The sequence below is a fragment of the Excalfactoria chinensis genome, chromosome 15 (genome assembly GCF_039878825.1).
Source record: "Excalfactoria chinensis isolate bCotChi1 chromosome 15, bCotChi1.hap2, whole genome shotgun sequence".
Classification (NCBI taxonomy): Eukaryota; Metazoa; Chordata; class Aves; order Galliformes; family Phasianidae; genus Excalfactoria; species Excalfactoria chinensis.
The window spans coordinates 11,500,080-11,512,622 of NC_092839.1; positions in this window are offsets into that span (position 1 = coordinate 11,500,080).

Here is a 12,543-nt window from a genome sequence, read left to right on the forward strand (position 1 = left end):
ACAAAGGTTATGTTTCAATTAATGAGTGTCTGAACCTTGTCCAGCTACAAGCCTTGACATAAATAGATCAAATCAGCAGATATTCCTTTAGCTATTAATGATTTTCCAACAGTAACGACAACAGTGCAAAACCAGAATATAATCACAAAAAATTAATCACTCTTTTCTACCTCTTACCAAGTTCTTGTGTTTTTGCTGGTTTCTTTCCGAAGTGATTATGAATAAGGTTGTTAGGGACTGCATTCCCACTGAAGCATCAAAAAGTTAAATCTCCTTTTCAGAAGACATATGATTCCTTTAGAAATGTCGGAATGTTACAAGTCAAGGAGCTTCCATTTTGAATAACTGTGGTGCCATTAAGAAGTCCTCATGAGACCCACACACCTGAAAACCTGTTCTCAGCTCTGATATCTGGGAACCTGTCCATTTTAATGAGAACATCATTTAATGATACTTGCCCTCTTTAGATGATCAAACACCAATGCACCAAATGCTAGGCTGTGCATATGTAAATAAGGAAAAACTAGAGAAGAAATCCAAATCTGATCTTTTAATGAATTCAGAGCTCTCACTAAACAAATTTACACAAATACTGTTTTTGTTTCTATGCCTTGTTTTCATATGGAGCCCTGGGCAACCTTGGGCTAGTACCAGATCTGAAGGCTGCTGGTCCTGCCTGCAGCAAGGAGGTTGGCACTTGATGGTCCCTGGGGTCCCTTCCAACCCAAGCAATGCTATGGTTCCACATAGGAGTGGCTTCCCTCCCCCCATCATATTAGAGTAACACAACAAATCCAAACAACTCCAGCAAGTCACCATTCCAAAGCAATATGCTATTCAGCTGGTATTAATCACAATGAGACATTTACCCTTGAAAAATATATGATATTTGACTTGGGTTGGGTGACCAGAGAAGTTAGCAAGTCACATCAACTGTATGTGACAATACATATTTCTTGCAACTCTGGCATGCCTTGGTGAATTTTGCTTGTTATATTTGACAGATGGCTATTAAGGCAAAATTTCTGAAGGATACTGATGGGCAAAGAAAAATCAAGAATACAATAGAACTGTCACAATAAATTCTAAACAAGCGAAGAAGGAAGAGTGATTGCACTGAGTGACTGGAGGAGGGAAAAGAGTAGTGATAGTATTGCTGGTGCCAGCATCAAAACCAAACCACAAGATTTTCCTACTAATAGCCTTATGGCTTTGCCCATAGAGGAGATGGCATTTGACATTTTTTTTCTTGTGATAAGTAATTTGTGTAAAAAAAAAAAAAAAAAAAGACATGAGGAAATTGAACTTGTCAGCACATTAAGTGCATTCGTCCCCAGGAATATAATAAACTACACACTCCAAACTGATAGGGTTGGAAACTGAAATTACTCACAATTTAAAATCTAATTTTCCATTACTTTTTCTTAACCCACTCAGATGCTCAAGTTTTACCAGTTAACTATGCACAGTAATTTAATTTGAAATGAAATGAAGAGTATAACAAGGAGTTGAAAATAAACGTTACCCAAGGCAGACAGACTGGTAGAGTAAGTATTAAAATCAGTGTGATCCAGCTTTCCATTGACTATACCTAACATTACATTTGCAGCTGAAAACTGTCCAGATTCTAGTACAACAGTAACAGTTGGGTGTTTGTGTGTATATATAGAACATACATAACTGACATTTAAATATTGGTGGCCATACTCCTGCAAGTCACATTTTGCACTTAGAATATATATTGTAGACAGTGTATTAATTTAAAATAGCTACACAGCAGCATGGGGTTAATTGCTCTGAGGGTCTGTTCCTTCTCCTTGTGGCACAGCACTTACCTTGAAAACAACAATGGGAGAGGGAAAAAAAAAGTTGATTTATGAGTTGTTAAACAACTTAGATTTCTGTTATGACCTTAACTGACAACAAGTAAATTACTCTGTGGTTTACAAGCAGCAATTACACACTGCTTCTCAGAGCGAACTGAGAGAAACCTTTCAGATATTATGAAATTGACACTTTTCCACAGTAGTTTAATGCTTTATATAGAAACCTTTATTCCATTTTGGATTTATACCTGGAGAGAAAGCAGTTTAACCAATGACCAGAATACTTCCAGCTACCATCTTCAAACAGTCCAAGCCATCCTTCCCCCCTCCTGTTTTCCTACAGCCCAACAGAGCACTGCGGAGGGTCTCCTTGCATTTGTTCATTTGTTTTTAACAGTCTAAGTTTTGCTGCTTTCTACAGACTTTAAAAACATACTTCATTGCAAGCTGCAACCTGCCTAACATTCTCACCTCTGCTTCAGCATTCATTGGAACTCTTCAGCAAGTCAAGTCACAGAGAAGATAGCTCTAGGGTGGAAATGCAGCCCTGCACCACCTAAACCCATCTGGCAGGCAGGTATCTACAAAATGCACTTACACCAGCAGGAACAAAGAGTAGAGAAACACAATTAGGGATTTATGTTTCTCAGACAATTACAAGTGCAGCCTTCAGAGGAACCGCTGTAACCGCATGGATGTGCTTTATCTTAGATTCTCACTTAAACTAATGGTTTCTAAATTACTTGAGTGGAAAATGGAAAGTGCAGTGCTGTACTAGAGAAGTCATTTGCATTTCATTGTGTATGCTGTTCCATTTCCATTAAGCTCCACATTTATACACAGACTTTTAATTCATAAAATATGGTAATTAAATGAAGCCATTTGATTGGGCAGATGACACCTGAAGAAGATATTTCTGGATACAAGATACTTCTGGCAACCTGCCTTGCTCAGGAGGAATTCTACATCTCCTAAGCACCACACACCCTTAGTTTTGGGAAAACAGGTTTTAATGAAAGCTGTAAGCTATGCAAAAATGAAACTGTGCTTCAGTTTTTCTCCCAAAACAATTCCAAGATCCAACCTCAGAGATTCATGACAAGGAATTTCAGAACATTCAGCATATACACACAAGTGGGTTAATTCTGAAGTTGTAAAGGTATTTAAATTCTATTTCCAGGCTGAAGCACTCAAACTTTTGTGTAAGAAATATGAAGGCTGCGGTGAGCTTAGGAGGTAAACTGCTGAAAAAGTTCTCAATGATGCTTTAGAGAGGTTTAAGAGTTGCCAAGGAGATGGTGGAATCACCTTTGCCAAACACTCAGCAAAAGGCCTACAGACATTCACACCTGATGCTGGGTTTGCCAAGGGCTGATGATCCCACCAGCAGAATAACCAAGAAATTTTGTTGTACTTTCATCCCTGTTGAAGCTGGTTTGTTATTCCACAGCAAATAAATCTCTGTCACTGACATGTGGGAGAGCTGGCAATATGCAATCTCATTAGTACTATATACGGTCCTCACTATAACAAAAGCAAAATAGACAGCAGTTACCCTTCCAAACCACAGAATACACAGCACATGCATTTTTGATCCCTTTTGCTTCCTCTCCAAAAGCAGAATAAATTTGTCAAAAACTTTAATTATTATTTTTATAATTGACATTTTGGTGACATCCTGAAAAACATTACCAGATTTGAGCATATTCAGCTTTATTCTCAAATGCTAAATTGACATTCGTAAAGATCTCCCTCAAGTGGGATTTGCAAGAGGAGGATTGCTTAGACCATATTGGTCACTAAGGGAACATGAAAGATTCAGTCCTTGAAGGGTCACTGTGGAAACATTACTGATATTGGAACTATTCAGAGAATTGCTCAGGGATGTGAATGAGGAGCTCAGGGGCTCAGACCTGCTTTACTTCATATGCTAGAGACCACATAGAAATCAACTTATTTGGTCAGATAGACATCTCGGTAATTTACTGCTAGACTGCAATGGAGACACCGCAATCACTTCATTCATCCTGTAGAATACTTAGCACAAGTTTCTGATGTTCTGAAGTTTAAAGCATTCTTTGCAATAGGAAGTTTTGGGTCCAATGTTCTTTTAGTGAGCAAATTTTCAAGTGTTCCATACTTCACTCCGATCAGTGCAGCACCATATATGTGAGCAACCCACTTTCTCTGATGGGCACCAGGAAATTTATTTCATAAATAACCTCAGAAAGCAATGACACCAGAGTCATTGGTGTTTACATGAAAAGTAATTGAATATCAATCTAAACATACTGGCAACCTCTTGGCAGATCCAGTTCTGCTTTAATTTACTGAATTAATCAAGTCTTGACACAGTGACATGTTATTACAAAAGCTGAAGAAAGAACAGGAAATCACAAAGTTAAGAAAAAAGATCTTTTTCCACTTTGCTGTACGTGAAACTTTTCCAGTAGAGGAAAATAAGGCCACAATGAAAAAAACGATTGCCATAGCTCAAATCCAGTTATCCACTGCTTTGTCTGGCAACAACTTACACCTACTAGCAGTAAAACAAGTAAATATACTCATTCCACTCTCCCAGCAGCTTATGGACACATACAAACAATACAGAAGTTGCATCTTCAGCTGCTAATGGCTAGAGAAAAAAAAAAAACTATTGAAAAAATATTCTACTTTAGAGGATATTTGTTAAAAATCACACAGGTGACTCACCAGCTACTCTTTCTCTATCCCAGGTCCCCTCTGCTTTACACAAGCAGATGAATACAGCCATCTGCTAACAAAGTGCCAACAGCTCATACAGCAGGAGGGAAACTGCACCAAGGGATCTTCCTTCTCTGAATGACCTTCATGAGATGCTATGAAGGACAGAGTGAAATGTTTGCACCTCCCAGCAGGCCCCACCTAGTGCTGCACTTGCCGTTTTCTGATACATCACATCTAGAGAATCGCTGGAGGGAGCAGCAGGTTGCAGTTTCTTCTTAAAGGAGAAGATTTTTAAGAGCATCTCCTCTGACAAAGTGCCACAGATGCTCTCAAAGAAAAAAAAAAAACAAACTGCAAGATGCTTTAAACCTCACCATATATTCCCTATATATAACATATATAGAGGTTTTGCAGTTGCAGACATGCACATTATGTGTCCAGAGTATCCCTCTGGATGTCACATTAAGAGATACAGTGCTGTGTTTGCTGCAAAACACAAAACATTGCTTCAGTACAGAGACTTGCAGAACCAGAAAAGCAAGGAACCATATTCTCATCCAGAGGGATACTCTGGACACATAATGTGCATGTCCACAACTGCAAAAATCAGATCCAGTGACCTTGAGAGCATTTCCACTTTGTATTCTCATGTTAAGTACCTTCAGCTTAAGTCCTGTGTTAATATCTTCATTTCAAATGCAACTACAAAAATCTGTTACTAAAAGATCAAATTTCAGTCAAGTCTCCTAAATTCAACTCGCTACGTGATAAAAATACTTCAAAATTATTTATGGGGTTTCATAATTGAATTAAACCTACAGCTCACCCAGCTTTACCCCACTTAAAGATCTGCACATACCAACCTAAAGACAAACAACAGCAGAGGATGGCTGAGATGTTGTGAGGCTGGGACAAAAGCTTTAAATGATAAAAAGCAAAGTGCATAGCAGATACTTTAAGGAACACATTCTCACCCCCGTTTATACACAAACACAGTCAGGGCAATGATATTTAAAGCCAGAGAACAGACATTGGTAATACACCCAACAGCAACTCAAAGAAGAAATGGCTTTTTCTGCAGCAACAGCAAAGCCACCTCTCTCTGGCAATCAGAAACAAAGTGCTTTCATTTGCCAAAATATGAACTATGACAATAAACGGCTGTACTATGCAACAAATGCCATTCAAATAGAAAAGCACACTTTCCTTTTGATGGGATATTAAATATAACACTGCCACAGTCTGATACCTCTTCTCAGCTTGCATTACCCTACAGACACCACTTAGTTATACGCATTTTGTTTTATTATTCCTACCATGCAATATTAATCTATTCTTGGGCAGTAATTAATTATCGTTACACATTTTCACAGCTCCACGGTCTCCTCGTGGGAAAGACTCTGCTACATATTTAAGAAGTAGATTACTATGTACTTATGTAGACGGACCCTCTGGAATAATTTACATTTTGTTAAGATCATTTCTTAGCCAAACATCCGAATGGCTTTTCTTCAGCACAGGAATAACAACAACCACAAGGTTGAGCATATTGATAGCAAGAAATAGAAATGAAGCAACACTGTGTCCTTTGGGAGCTCAAGGAACAATCCCATCTTCAGTAATGATGGCATTCAGGGACAAAATCGGAATGAATCAGATCCACCAAGTTAATCTATGTTCTGAAAGGTAGAACCAATTGTTAATTGGCATGCTTTGAGGAGTGCCACCCCAGAGCATGGCCAGAGTGGATGAAACTGAATATAAGAGGTCTTCCTTTACTCTTTCACTGTTATAATCCTGCAGATTTAGTTACTTCAGATGTTTAGCCTGACTTTTCACCCACAGGGAGGCCAGCTGACCTTTTCCTTTATCCTTACTTGCATAGGCTGCTTCATAGTACGGTAAAATGAATTCTGATCCCTTTAGCAGCCACTGAAACCAGAAAGGTGCAGCATGGCACTCCATTTCCCTATGAAGGTTTAGCAAATATTTTGCATTCTAGGAGCCCGTATCATTCACCAGAGATGAACATGCAGACAACGCTCATCCCTACAAGCTCAGACCGTGGCTGTTTCACTCCCAGGGAACCCCCTGAGCTTATTGCTGGGCACTCAGATTCTGCCTTGACCTTTGAGATGCAGCTGCACGTTAAAGCTTATTTCTTCATTATTTTTGCATCTCAGAGCCATCTATTAATAAATATTGGAAGACGAAATATTATTTTTTTACCCTTAAATTTTTTAAATGAAAGTCAGTTCTGCATTCAAAACAGGGCAGCATGTTCCAAATGCTCTGAGGGAGCCATGAGCATCTGATCTGAGTAATGAAGAAAGCAGCCATTCTCTTGGCTTACTATTTCATTCATGCATACAAACGTCCCGGACCACTTTAACTTGGCTGATGTGATTATCTGGGGGCCAAACCACCACCAAACTACTCATGTGTTAATTGAAGAAGCTGTTGTGGATGGAAATGAAAGCTGTACTTCAGCAGCGACGGGGCGAAACGGTTTTGGTGTGGGTAACTTTGATTATTGTTTTCCCCCCCATCTTCCTCTTGAAGACCATGTGTTAATCAGGCTAACAACATTCTGTTGTATGATCCTTAAAAACAGAGGGCTTTCTGGGAAATCTGAAAACCAGGAAGGCAGGGACAGCAAACAAAGCAGATCCCTAAAGACAAACAGCGATTTCTTCTGAAAGCAAAAGCTGCAGGAGCTCAAGCCAAACGTCTACAGGAAAATAAATGACAAAAGTCAGAGCCTGAATATTCCCAGCAGAACGTTTGTTCTGATGAATGGTTGCTATAGCGCCAACTCCCTTTATGTGAATTCACTCCTAAAGACCCAAAATAGCTTCTTTTTTTAAGGGAGATACATTTTATATCAGCAACGCCACTGGAGACAGACAGTCTCCAACCACACAACAGCCAGCGGGCTCTGCGAGCTTTGCTTGCAGGTATGCACCGACCCTCCCAGCAGGCTCCGCTTCAACCCCCCGAACTCATTTTTGTCTCATTCTTTGACCACAGCGGTAAAAAAAAAAAAAAGAAACCCGACCCATAAGGGGTGATTTCCTCCTGTGGTAGCAGTGTGGTTAACGTTGTTGGCACAGCTGTAGCAAGAAGCAAGCGGTATGAGGCAGGTGAGCTGAAAAGCAGCTCTCCACTGAGTTCCTTCGGGAGGACTGCTCCCTTCCAGATAGTTTTCTGTTTGTCATGAATAGTCAGACTGCTAAGGCATTAGGCTTGGGCAGGGGCTACATTCTCAGGGAAGGAGGAAGCTCAGAACAAGCGAGAAGTGCTACGTGGGAGAGCAAAATGTACACGCTTTCAAATTATACCTGGTTAACTGGAAACAAAAATCCTACAAGTCAGAAGGCTTTGCAGTACTTCTCACTCACGTATTGAACAAAGTCTCCTTTCATAGTATCATAGTATCATAGTATTGTGCGAGTTGGAAGGGACCTTAGAGATCATCGAGTCCAACTCCCGGGATTCGAGCCCTCTGTGTAGCAGAACGGCACTTCTACCCCCTGCTCCACAGGGGGGATTCGAACCCGGGCCCCCTGGTGTTGCAGACGGGAATTCAACCCGAACAAAGTCTCCTTTCCCAACATAGGGGAAGGTGGCAGCAGGTAACCAGTCCTAAGGCACCCAAAAAACAGAGACAAACACAACCCAGTTAAAGAAGGAAAGCTTTGCTTACCTGTCCCAAGGACCAGAGCTCACAGAACACTCCAAAAGGAGGGATTTGCAGGTAGCAAGCCTTCCCCTGTGGCAGCCAGCCCTTAAATGAGGCTTAGGGAGGGGCGGAAGTTGGTTCCACCCCTTCCAGTCCCATAGGTGAATTGCTTTCACCTGTGCTCTCAAGGCTGGCTGTGTCCCTTCACCTGGTGCTCAATCACTGGCTCAGGCCGTGATGTAGCAATTCCCACACACCTAGTTTTGAACAGTCTCCTACTTAGAACAAATAATCCTTCATCAGGGCAGGATCAAAGTGAGAGGGGATTGTGTTGATAAGCTGAACTTTGAGGTCTGAAGGTGACAAAATGACTTTGAGCAAAGCACTCCGGCCAATGTAAAGCAGTCTTATTGCTGCACTAAGTTATGTCACGGATCCAGCTGTCCCCTGCTGTTCTCCAACACTGGCTGAAGATAAGATACAAGTCTTTCCCTGATCAGTTCTCTCTCATGTATGAGAAATTAGCTCAGCACATTAACAATTAATTAAGTTAAAAACCAAAAGCTTAATGAAATGACTGCACAGTATCACTGTCTTTAAGGACCTAATTGAATCACAAAATGAGTCATTTTCTCTTGGTTGTTGCAAGAGTACTTAAGGGCAAATATATTTGACTCTGTGGTGAAACTAATCACCTGCCCTTTCTGTACCACACACCACGCTTAGAAGAGAACAGAGGCTGCAGGTAGGCAGTAGTGAATACTTCACTGTAGAACTTGTTGAGAATCACTGCATTACATCAGGCTTCGACACCCAGGTACACTTCGTTAGGCTGATGCACACAACAGTTTGTGCAGTTGAGTACAGACAGCAATAGAAATTACTGAAAGTTGGGTGAGTCCGGGTCTCCCCTGCTGCACTCTGCAGCTTCTAGTTCTGATTTCTCCAAAACCAGATGAAATTCACAAGAATTCATCACCATTATTCATCTTTTTAATATTTTTGAGGCAAGAATAGCAATAAATAAAACAAAACCCTTCAGTTACTTCCTTTCTTGCCAGTTCCAAATACATTCGTTTCTTATGTCAGTCTGTACTATCTCGAACAGATCTGACTACCTTTCCATTAATAATTTACATAGCTTTATCTGAACATCAGATTTGTTCTTTCAGATCACATTGAAGTCCAACACAACTGTGACACCTCCTCCCATCCCTGTTGAACATGACCAGACAAAAGTCCTTACTTGATAAAAGCAACCTTAAGAGATCCACAGTAAAATGCAGTGCCATGGGGAACACTTAAGTAATTCCAGTGAGGAGCCATAGGATCCCACAGAAATACTTCCTCCCTTTCAGTTTTCTCAGGAGGGACAGACAGATCAGCCAACATGCAGCCACTGCTTGCAGGCAGTTTTGCTCACGCACCCCAACAGTTCTGTCCCATGGAATCCCAGAGGATGGCACAGTCTGCCACGTGCTACATTCCAGCACTCCTTTCCCTCAGATTTACCTGAAATGCTTAGCCTGATTTTTCTCTTACTCCCAAACCTAAATGGGACCTTGCAGCACAGAAAGAGCCAAGAGTTAGCCTTCACTATCAGAAAAGAAGGCAAAAAATGTTTCAGGATTACTTTACTTGAAGGTTGCGGGTTGGTGGGATTTGTACATAATTTTGGTCTCTGTGGCTTCCACCTGATCACATCTAAGACTATTGATTGAGGCATCCGAGCCTGCAAAAACATTTTGTTGCATGACTTCCAAATTTTAAACTGTAGCTTGAAAGATGCAATCATAGCTACGAATCCCCATTGAGACCCATTATGTTGGCAACCAGATGCCTCAAAAGAATCAGAAGTATTCCAAGCAAAATTCACTGTTCTGCTTTGAAAGAGACAAAGTTCTGTTGTTCTGTATTATTCAGTGTATAACAATGAGGCATTTCAAGTACTTAAAAAAATGTTCTTTTACTGCATATAGTTAAACAGTCTGAAGGAATGGGAAATATTTCTAGGAGACTGATAGAGCTTGGTTAAAAAACTCAACTTTTTGTGTTCTCTTCTACTGAATAAGCATCATCAATATTTACCAAAAAGCTTCCTAAGCCAAATAATATAGCACGTTTCTTGGACTGCAGTGCATTTATCTGAAGCTGATAGCATCTCTGTATGGCAGCTGTCTGCAGTGATCCCAGAGAACCCAGTAGCAGAGCACTTATTTCTGAGTAACACTGAGTTCTAATGTGAGAACTCAAAGTGAGTTTCCTGGAGAGGCATTTGGCAGTTAGGAGATGAGAATGGGGCGCTTGAGTGTCATGAAAGGAGGGCTCCAGGACCAAAAAAATTATTGTCTTCCACACTGGTGGTGGAAGTGCTCCTTATCTGAATGAAGTCAGTACCTCTCACAGTTAACAGCATTGTGATGTGTATGAAGGCCAGGTAAGATGCAATGGGTTGCAAGATTTGCCTGTGACGGTTGTTCTTCCTCTGCCTGTGCTCCAGTCCTGCACAAGTCTGGGAGGAGAGGGTAGAGGAGTTTAAGGAAAATACAGGGAAGAATGTTTTAAGCCTACAGCAAAGATAAATCCTAAGGACAAACCCAAGCAGCTAAAAGGACATTTCCTTCACTATTACTTCTGTATGTCAGCTGCAAAGAAGTCCTTTCATATTATTCAGTAACACCGTTAATGAGGTTAGAAATCATGAGCAGACTCTTGAGAAGCAGTAATGATTTACATCTATCAAGATCTATGCTTTTGTTTGGGGTTGGTTTGTTGCTGGGTTATTTAGGGTTGTGGAACAGCTGATGACAGGTGAATGGCATCAAAGGTGCATCCAGGAAAAAACAGTTGCAGCTTTGGGGGGAAAATATTGAAAAGGAAACACAGAGGACCCCCTTTGAAGTGCAGCAGACAGCACTGAAAACAAAATCCTCAGAACAGGTGAATTAATAAATCTGATGGCAGATTTTGTGCAGCCACAACAAGCTGCAGAGTTTATTGCTTCATTTCCAGACTCGAGTATGGAGAAAACAAATATAAGGAGCTCAGGGCATTTACAGACAATGAACACCCAGGATGAAGAACATCCCCCAGGGTGTTTGGGAATCATCTCACTGACAGAACTGAAATCAGTTAACAAGCTCAAGAAGGAAATACAGCCCACAGAGGCTCCAGCCAGCGGATAAGGAGCAGTGGCAGCTTTCCACCCATAGATGTGAAATTTCCTGGGGAACAGATTTCAGCTGCTTCACCCTGTCAGGTCACTGGAGCTGAGTCTATACAGATCAACAGGAGAAGTCCCCACCTGCTGTCATAGAGCCACTGCAAGAGCCACGCCAGTCCTTAACTCCTACCACTGTCAGAGTGAAGCTGTGCCTGTTGTTCAGCTGGCATTATCACCTCCCCAGGCATGTTTGTTATCAGAATAGAGGAGGCATTTGATACTGTTCTTCATTTGGCACTTTCATTTTGCCAGGGATTCAATCTCTGCCACCCAAAGGCAGACATTTCAGTGCACAGAGAGTCATCTGTCTCGTGCACACTGTATGCCCCAGAGCTGAGCCTTTCCACTGCTGGGCTCCGCACTGAACAGCCCTTCTAATGGCATCGCTCAGTGTAATTCACACCACCGAGTCTGGTAGGAAATACAGAAGCAAAACCACAACCACCACCTTACCTGACCCCAGTGTGATTATGCTATGAGATTTTAAGTATTCTTGCTAGGCTTTGGCACAAAACTAATTAGCCTATTAATTTTGAGTTCAGCATGAAAATAATTATGTAATTATAAGAATTATGTGCATCCTTCAAGGAACGGAAGGCACACCACAACACAAAACAACGTCCCTCATACTTAATAGCAAATAAGCATGAATGTTATCTGTAATAAATCCAAGAAAGAAAAATCTTCACGAATTCACAGCCCAGAAGTCTCTCCACTCAGCCCACTCCACAAGGAAACTAATGGGTTACCACAAACCCAATGTCTGCAGATTCCAGGGAAGAAACAGCAAAATCACACCTGTGGGAATGACAAAGATAGTGTTAATGGATGGGGCTCTCATTTGGCTTTGCTCTTGCCGCAGTCCTTTGGGTCAGATGTGGATTTCGGTGCATAATGGCAGTCAGCGCCTTCTTCTGTGCTCTGAGGTGAAGCAGTAAATGTAACCATCTGCTGTGCTTTGTTGGAGCAGGGATGAAAGGGAACAGGAAGAGCATCCAGGCCATCAATTGTGCACCTTCCATAGCAACCAAAATGGGAATTTAGTTTTGAAGCACTGGTTCTGCAACCAGCACATATAAATATTGGGCATATGTGATTTGAAAGGT